The sequence below is a fragment of the Anopheles gambiae genome, chromosome 2 (assembly GCF_943734735.2).
Source record: "Anopheles gambiae chromosome 2, idAnoGambNW_F1_1, whole genome shotgun sequence".
Lineage (NCBI taxonomy): Eukaryota > Metazoa > Arthropoda > Insecta > Diptera > Culicidae > Anopheles > Anopheles gambiae.
The window spans coordinates 44,011,999-44,020,784 of record NC_064601.1 but is presented as its reverse complement, the minus strand read 5'-3'; positions in this window follow the sequence as shown (position 1 = coordinate 44,020,784).

Genomic DNA, 8,786 nt, shown 5'->3' with positions numbered 1-8,786 from the left:
ACGCAACGCATTGCAGCAAAGGTAAAACTTGATGATATTTTAGGCAATGCAGTTCAAATGCAGCCCAGCAACTTGTTTGAGTCGTCATCGATAATAGCATCCTGCTATTGGCTCTTTGCCTTCCCGCCGTATTTCTGCACGAGACGAACACGATCGAGACAATTCTGTTGATGCGACAGAAAGCTTCACACCATCCCATGAGCGGAAAAACTGGAATTCTGGCAAATGCTTGATGGTACCCGGTAGCAGTCGTTGGGAAAACATACTCATTCCACGCGTACGGTGGTTCAATCTCTACCTCTCGGCAGCGCACACCCGTGCTTGTTTGTTTTGTTTGGACATACTTCAAAACGATCAACGATCACCACACGAGCCATCCCGAAACCGGTGCAGCTAGATATGCGTGAACCGTAAGCGAACGACGGCGGACCCACTCAGAATATTGATGAGGTTTCTGCGCAGGAAAACTCGTTCCCGTGAGTAACACTCCTGGTCCACCTTTCCGCGTGGAACGTTTCCCAGCCTAGTTGACCGTGCGAATGTTTGGTGTGCGATGTTGTTTCATGGTTTCCCTAATTGGAGTCGGCTGCTGCTGCGATGATGAAGGAAACGATTCCAATGCAAGGCATTCAACGGGCGACCCGATCCCGGTGCTTGCCATGGGTAAAGGCAGGAATTTTTGTCCAATAAGGCACCGATCCATCGCCGTGTGTGAACTATTCCCGGCCTGCAAAGTATGTCATGTGACATATTTGAAGAATTTTTTTATACAATTGTATGAACAACCCTTGAATAGTAGCGTTTTCGCAAAGGACTTAATTTAGTTTCTTAACTTTACTCAATATTGGAGTGCATTACAAAGAAAGATAATTAAAATGTTCTCAAGATTTACAAACCCTCGATAACAACAATTCGTTCAGTTCTGGCTGCATAGTTTGCTTGCTTCTGGGTAAATGTCTTTACGCTAGAATGGAATCGCTTCTTATCCTATTGTTCGATCGTTCAAGTTGCATTTTCCCAGCGCATAATTCAGTTTCCCCGTCTCGTACCACTCGCATTGCCCCGCCACTCAATTGTCGAGATTCACCCAATTCCGACCCATTCCAGTGCGTTCATCGTTCCCCATAATGTTATAAATAATTCAATAACCGCACGCAGAGCCAATCGTACCTTACTGCTGGCCGATCATGACGACGGTGCCATTGTCGAGGCAAGAATTCGCCACACCGGTCGCACCCTTGTGGATGCGGTTCACCGCCCGCCGAGCCCGATCATGGTTTGGGGCACCGGCATTATGGAGCGCCCTGTGCGCCCCAACATTAAGGGAGTGCCCTGAAGAATAGCTCCGATTCCGTGCGGTTACCAGAGTGACGAAGCCGACCGATCAAACGATTCAGGATCAATCAACATTGGCGATGTTTCACATGGTTGAACACAATGCAACAATTTATGTAGCTCCTCTTAAGACGGTTCACTGCTTCTTTTCTTGTGTTTTCGATGTGGTACGCATGTAACAACGGATGCGTAAAGAGAGAAAACGCTTCCGTGGTTACAAAACGATCGTAATCTTGGTTTTGCTTACGCTTCGTTTTCTGGTCTGGCAAATGAAGAACATTGTCCTGTTGAGACAATTGTTAAAATTTATCTTTGTTTTTGAGATCATTCATTTCGTTCAAAAGTATTGTTTGAGTTCAAACACGCTTTTCACAAAACATTTCAAATGTTTTTCAGCATTACTTTTTCCTAATTAACAGTAACACAGTAATAGTTGCCGTAATTACAAGAAACACTGTGTAACATATTCCTTTATGCGAAATCATGGATCATTTTCTTTCTACACTATATCCTCAGAAACATTTTTCAACCAGTTTACTTAATCATGGCCATTTTCGAAGCAAGTTGAACAGTTGCTGCACCAAAACCTTTTAGTAATGCAATAAGCTTTCCAATATCATGTATTTTATCTTTCACCAGACGCTGGATTATGCTGAAAATGAATGAGTCGGATTGTCGTGGCAGTTGAATTGACAAATTGATAAAACCCATTATAAGGGGTAAAAAATATATTTAGATTTTTTACTACTTAAAACACTAAACGATAAATCTGCAGCTCAAAACCTCGCGGATGATCTATTATAGAAATGAGAACAAACGAAAAACGAACAAGCATAAAAATCATCCAAAAATCCCGCCTGATCAACATCTTGCCTATTATGATGAGGGAAAATGAGTTTCTAATCACATTACGAACTGATTTTCGACGTCCGTGCGCCATGCTGCGGAGCATTCAAGAAATATGTTTACGAAATAAACTATTTAAACTGTGCGCTTCTGAAATAAGGTGCCAAATATCAATTAATTACAGTGTGGTAAGTAACTCCCACTCGTCAAAGATCGGGATACCAGATTTCACAGTTCATCGGTAGCTACCAGCTTTACGCACTGACCGAACAGACTTGCGGTAGGCATTAATGTTTTCAAACTCCACATACAGCCAAACGAATGACACATGACACCCGCCCGACTTGAACCGCTTCTCACGAGCCAGTAGCCAATCTGCCACAGCATGGCCTCGGACTCAAATGTCACCCGGACAAAACCTAAAACAACTCAATTAATAAGCCATCGAAACTAGCCAGCTGACCAAGTGTCGGTACGATTGTCGTTCCAGGGGAATTAAACACCTTCGGCATGGTGCAAAGGTAAGAACGCCATCGTTTGAACACGATTTGTCTATTCCGCAAGAGCATTTTACTTTAACCGCGATGTCTTCAGGGAAGGAAATGGATCGAGATTTTTCGTTTGCACCTTGTACTTGGCAAGCGATCCGGGCTAGGCGATTCTCCCACCAGGCTGTTCGCATTGAATAATCAATCGAATTCGTGATTGGGTGCACAAAACACATGAGAAAAAGAAAACTATTCAAACTTATCCACATGGTTCCGTCTTTATTTTGTAGAGAGAAAAATACAACAAATCGTATCCTTGCAGTAAAGCGAAAATACAGCAGACCCTAGCGGTACAAAAAAGCTGTCGCCGAAGAATATTTGCATAGAATTTCATATTACAATTAAACCGATTACGATTGCCAGTAATGGTCAGCGGGCGGTTGCTCTTTTTTGAGACTTGTGTGCTCCTTTTTGGTCCCACTTTTTGCTTGCCGGCGAGATCGTGAGCCGTTCGAAGCACCCTTTGCGGCTTTGACAAAGTGCATAGCTACAGCTTACTCGACTTTATGTGTCCCCTTTGTGTGCCGCCTGCGAACTCACGTGAAATAAAAGAACGATTACCAACACCGCCCGGCCTATGATTAATTCCTACGAACGAAACCGAGAGCCACCAAAGATAAACCAGAGCCGCGACCAGTACTATGCTTTTTCGTTTTGGTGTGACTGGTTGGTTGGTTTTATTTTGTTTTTAGCTTTACCAACCGAATTGGCCATTTACCATATGTGGACGTGTCGAAGCGGGAGCCGCCAGACAGTTAGCGCGCTTGGTGCCAAAGCCGTTTAATGGTGCCCAAGCGACGTAGGTGGTGCAGACGAACGTCTAGCACGAAGTGAAGACACCTCCAAGGGATATGGTAAGGCACTCGGCGTTCAACATCCCAAAAACGTTTATACCGCACCATTGTCGCAGTTGTAGCGTCGTTATGATGGGCAGCTGGACAAGAAATTCGTGAGCCTTCGCACAAGCACGATTGACCCCTGGGAATCTCGAAGTGCAACTCGTGTCGCAAATTTCGACGCACACGAAAAGGACACACTAAAGGTGTTGTCGGGGAGTGTCCAAATGAAGGCGCCACCTACAGAACTTGATACACGAGCCATCGTGCCAGTTGCAAATGTTAGACAAGAATAAAAAAATGATGTTAGTGGTGTAACAAGTGCGAATTTATGAATTAAAAGTTCACCTAATAAAAAACTGTTTTCTTAACGTTTAGCATTCAATGGACTGAATATTTAACACTTCATAGAAATTCAAAATTGATTCACTAAGACTGAAAACCTCTTGTAACAGGCACAATTCCAAGTCTATTTTTAAAAGTTCTTCGTAGTGGCGAACGGTCCATCTTCTTAGAGCAATTCATATAATCAGAATTAAAGAGATACAATATAACATTGTAACTATTTTCTCATAATCTTTGTAACTTCGGTTATCATGAAACTCGATCATGCTACAGTAAATTTGTAGCTTTAATATCAACATTCATTGCTATAACAAACTGGCGTGTTGTGAAATAAAAATAAACACTTAATACATGCACAACAGAGCGCACAACCACGAAGTGAGAAGGTGCTGACACCATTGACGTTTTATTGTGGCTTACGACAATTTTATCACCTAATTTACACACTCCACTCTCGAGGTTTCCCGTGCAGAATTATGATCCGTTTAACGGGGAAATTTATGTTGCGTGAAACTAAGGCAGCTCAACAATCGTACAAAATCGTTCCTCCAACTCACAACAGTTCTCCCAACTATCTCAAGCAGTTCAAATGGTTGCTAGTTTCTTGTGATAATCTTACAAAGAATTTCTCACCTCACCAGAGTGCGACAGAAAGCAATGAGATAAAAAGCAACACTACAGCTATACCGAACGATTCATCTGGCAAGCGTTAACACGTGTTATCGGCAACAGTTCTCCAGTTTAACGGAGGGAAAAACGTTCACTTTCACGATAGCTCTGCGGTCGGTGTTATGGCATCGGCATTAATTCGGGCTAACTGACATTTTTCCTCTCCACCAGGATACGGTCCGTCTCACCGCAGTTCACTCTCCCTCTCAAACCGCAGTTAAAATGCCACAAAATGCGTCTGGATCCATTAGGCCGCGTATACACTAATCATACATTTTATTGGTGCAATCTGACACTCGGCTGGCAAGTGAGCTGCTTCTGAATGTGCCCGGGTGGTACAGTCAATCTGTTGGCCAGTATTACGGATAAGCGGTCGGTTCGGCTTCCTCTGGCGAAGGATAAAAGCTTCACCCATTACCCAACCCCACGGCCCAATCCCCACGGCTTAGGTGAAGTAGAATGTTTTAATTATTCACAACATACAATTCCACCAGCTGTAAAAGTCTTACTGCACTCTTTCGACTCGACAGAATCTTCCCCGAACCGGTACGGAGCTGTGCTGTGCCACAAGTGACTGGCTGCGAGCGCTAAATCCTTTTAGAGCGTGAATGCAAATCGTAGACCGTGCTAATCGAGACGCCAATGCAATTTGTACCGAGACCCATATGGAAAGCCATTTCTATTTGTATGTGATTATATTGCTCGTTGCATTAGAGAGCCAGCTCTGAACGACCGGAGCTATAACTCAATTACAATTGTGAAACCATTTTTATTGCTTTATTTTTTTCGCTAATTGGTTGTTACAGAAATAAGTCAATTGGTTATAATTTGCATGGTGATTGGTGTGAATAACAAATTGAGGAAAACTAGACCAGGTTCATAAGTGCAAAGTAAATAATTATAATTCATCACAGACACGATATACACAACATTTTGTTAAAATTTTAACATCAAATCAGGATGTGCAAAGCTACTTCAAATGAAGACAATTTTACAAAAATTAATTAATAATTTAAAAAAAACATTTTTTTTGACGAATTGAAAGAAACTCTCAATCGCACATATGTTCACTTTATCCATTCGCTTGCAGCCTGTTGCATGAGCTGCTTACAAATAATGGAAATGAGACCGATAAATAAGGCTAATGAGAGTCGCACAAACCACGCGGCTAGTTATTATGCCATAACTTCGCGATCACACCCAAAGTGCACTCAGAAGCATTAATCGTGCTCTCGGTACGAGCGCCAATCCAATCGACCGGCCAACCGGTGCGATCTTTGACTTCTACCTGAACCCGTATTGCGAAAGAGCTGGCGAGCTGGCGAGCATGATTATCGACAAATTAACTCCTAAATACGTACCCAAATAAGGCGTCGGCCTCAACCAAATCAGTTCAACCGGGGCTGCCCGGAAAGGATAAAGAGTGCGTTTCCCCGTTCCCGTCCCATCGCGCGATCTCTTCCGGGGGTTAAAGCCTCTCAGAGAAGATTGGAACTCCCCGTTTTGCACAAAACTGCACCCCTAACCACCAACGTCCTATGATAAATAATTTATATATTCAACAAGTTTTTCCCATTTGAATGAAGCAATAAAAAGTCAATTTCCATAATTTCATGTTGCGCACTGGTGCCATTTGCCGTGTCAGTCCGAGCGCGCCCTCCTCCGGCCCATACCACACAGCTTTTGTTTTCTGATGCGGTTGTGCTGGTCTTGGCGATTTGAACGCCACGCGTACGCGTACTCTCATATACGTGGGCTACTAATCCAAAACAGTGTTCAGCCCAACGGAGGCGCCAATTTACGGAGTGAGGAAAACTTTTATTATAATTTATTGACCAACCGTTACTGCACTTAAACGGTCAGGCGGTCGAGTACTTACATCTTCCAGTTTCTGTTTCCCTCATTTGCTTCAAACATCCCCTTCCTTCATCGTTAGCACAAAACCACGGCAACGGACCCGCCAAAAACCTGCTCTCGAAACGGTAATGAATATTCACCCACCAGCAGTCAGGCATGGCGCGTTCTGGTGGCCACGCGCACACTCGCCCCCAATTGACCATAAAAGTCCTTCGCGAAGCCGCCCAAAACTGGTGCCGTACCGTTCCGCAGAAAAGTTCCCAGCCGTAAAATACGTCCATCCTAAAGAGGAGCTGTTATACGACATACCGGTTGAGATTTAAACGGGCGCCAAAACGACGACCCCCGCGCTGTTCGCCGCTCCAAGCAGACCGTCAATTCCGTCGATGCAGCTTGGTAGGTGCATTATGGGCATATTACAACAACGTAGAGCAGCATCCTGAAGAAAGAGGCCGTTACCGTTCATCCACCAGCAGGCGAATTGTTCCCCCGTCGAGCCATACCACGACCATTGGGGCCAACCGATCCGTCCCCGCGTACTGGTTCCATTGCCCGCTGGCAAACGTTCGCTAAATCACCTTTTATGGGATGATTTTCCGCTGACTGTGGCTGCGCGGTTCGGCAAAGCTTGGCACAGTTTGGCCCATAAATCCCGCCGCCATGTGTCCGTCAATTTGAATAACGACACATACACATCGGGTGCCCTGCCTCGATGCTCCGATGCTGTCTAATCGGTGACGTGATGGCGGTGTGCCGGACCTTGCACACTGTGTAACCGTGTGGCCGCCTGTGGACGATGATTCATGCACGTAGGTAAGGTTATGATTTAATTCAACCCGTCCCAGGTACAGCACCACCGTATCCTTAACTCCCGCACAAACCGCTATGAATGGGTCGACTAATGGATATTGCTTGTTTTATTACAACAATTAGACCATATGGCTTGCTCCGCTGGGTGATGGAATTAGTAATAAACAACACTATGCAGATCAGCACTAAGTGCATAATGATTAAACATGCATAAAATGAATAAAATGTTTTAGATTTACGAAAAATTCCTTCTATTCTCACTTCTATTTTTCTACAATAATCCGTAATTTCCCAACTTTAAGGCTCTGTGCAAAACTGAACATGCTGAAACTGCTTATTGATTTAGCTAGTTGATCGCCCTGATCGCGCAGATGTCATCAATCACACCAGCAGGCATCGACTTTTACACCCCGGGAGATATCGTCCTATCGATACTCCATCACTCTGCTGCCATCCACAGACAACGATCCATTAACCCTGCGGGCAGTTCAACCTTTCTGCGTCAACGGCAGTACGCATGGCGTTACATTTTTCTCACAATTCCAGTGAAAAACGGATCTATCTACGAAACTTATCAGCCAATATTACGCTTCAGGAAGAGGAACAGCGTAGTTTACCTTTGGACCTTTACAAAGCCCAACCATTCGATGAGCATCAAGAGGTTGTGCCGCGAGCGTTTATCTACCTTATCTTGGTGGCTTTTTTCTCTCCGCAAACCAAACGATCTATCCTGCGACGATGATCCATCAGCTCACCTACCGGCAATAGATAGAGAGAATCAGCTGAATTACAAGAGGGAAAAAAAACATCCCCCGACAGCGCACAGTGAAATGTCGATCAAACTCGCCCGGGTAGGGATCGTATCGATCGTTTCGCGCGGCAGAAGCTGACGAGGGTTCGATGGATCGATCGATCGTTATCACCAATTAGTAGCACACTAGCACAAATGATTCATGTGACTCGAACCGTACGGTTTATACGCGCGATGATCGCCGGGAGCCCGTTCCCATCCCATCAAGAGCTACCGTCGATGCTACCGGACGTTTCGGACCAGAGTCCTACCGAATACGCACTCTGCCGCGGCTGCGCACTCTCGTACGAAACTTTCTGTTCAGGCGGCATCTGAACGTAGGCGGACCGTAATTGGACCAAAACTGAGGAACCCAGTCACCAGAAGCGGCAATCGTCCGATCGGCATCGGCATCCTTCTGGTTCGGTACCCCCGCGCGATAGAGAAGATACCGAACTGTACCGAAAATTTACATACTCGTTGGCGTGTGCTGGCCTCAGGGCGTGGGCACATTGGCAAGAAAGTGGCTTTATAGCGGCATCTTGCCGCCTTCCCAAATTGATTGAGCCAATTAGTGTGTTGAAAAACGAGTTCCGATCGCGGAGTTAGCAACGATGACCTCCCTACCAACTTCGCCGGAGATGCTGCGACGTTCGTTCCCTCTATCGGTGACCTCTGGAAGCGATATCGCCGTGTGTACATTTCGTCTCGTGCACTGCTACATTGGCTGCTGCGCTTAGCGGGGTGCGT